Source organism: Physella acuta, unplaced genomic scaffold (assembly GCF_028476545.2).
Source record: "Physella acuta isolate Inbredline_101_S28 unplaced genomic scaffold, ASM2847654v3 ptg002270l, whole genome shotgun sequence".
Taxonomy (NCBI): Eukaryota; Metazoa; Mollusca; class Gastropoda; family Physidae; genus Physella; species Physella acuta.
Window position 1 is genome coordinate 60,001 of NW_026733769.1, and position 718 is coordinate 60,718.

Below are 718 nucleotides of genomic sequence, written 5' to 3' on the forward strand. Positions count from 1 at the left end.
TTTAAACATTTAAATCAGTAATAATAATATATTTGATAGATTTTACATAGCATCAAAGACATGAACAATGAACATCAATTGCATATATACTATTCAAAGGGAAAAAATAAAATGGCATAAGAACTAGATTAAAATAAGGTGTGCAAACTAGGTTTCTCTTCACTGCTTAGTTTAGTGTGCTGCGGAGTCAAAAGTTCACACTGTAGCCACCCATGGACAGAAATAGAAACGACTGTGGAAGAAGGGTCTCTGTAATCACGTACTGATCTATCATTCCAAAATTTTCCATGACATAAAATTGACCCTTGGCAATGAGGGCACGCTACCTTGAAATGTCCGCCAGTCCGGTTGAGTGGGGGGGGGGGGGGAGTGTGTGTGTGTGTGTTTGGGGAGGGGGGTTGAGGTGGGTATCTCTTTCTACCATTCAGGTTGTGCATTTTAAAACCCAGGAAACAGAAGACTGTTCTAATGTTAATTTACTTGGGGGCTGATCGAGTGATGTTTGGCTTGAGACTGTCTAAATTAAAATTAATACTTTATTTATTTCTTTCCGGTATATTTCTTTTTTTTTTCTCAGTTAAGTGAGAGTTCCCAGTCTATGTCTTAGCTTTGCTTGAAATATTTCTTTTAACTCGATGTCCGTGTATTTTGTGAAAAAATATCTGACTTTATTCCTAATTTGCCATATAGTCGATCTATAAATAAATAGGATTGAAAG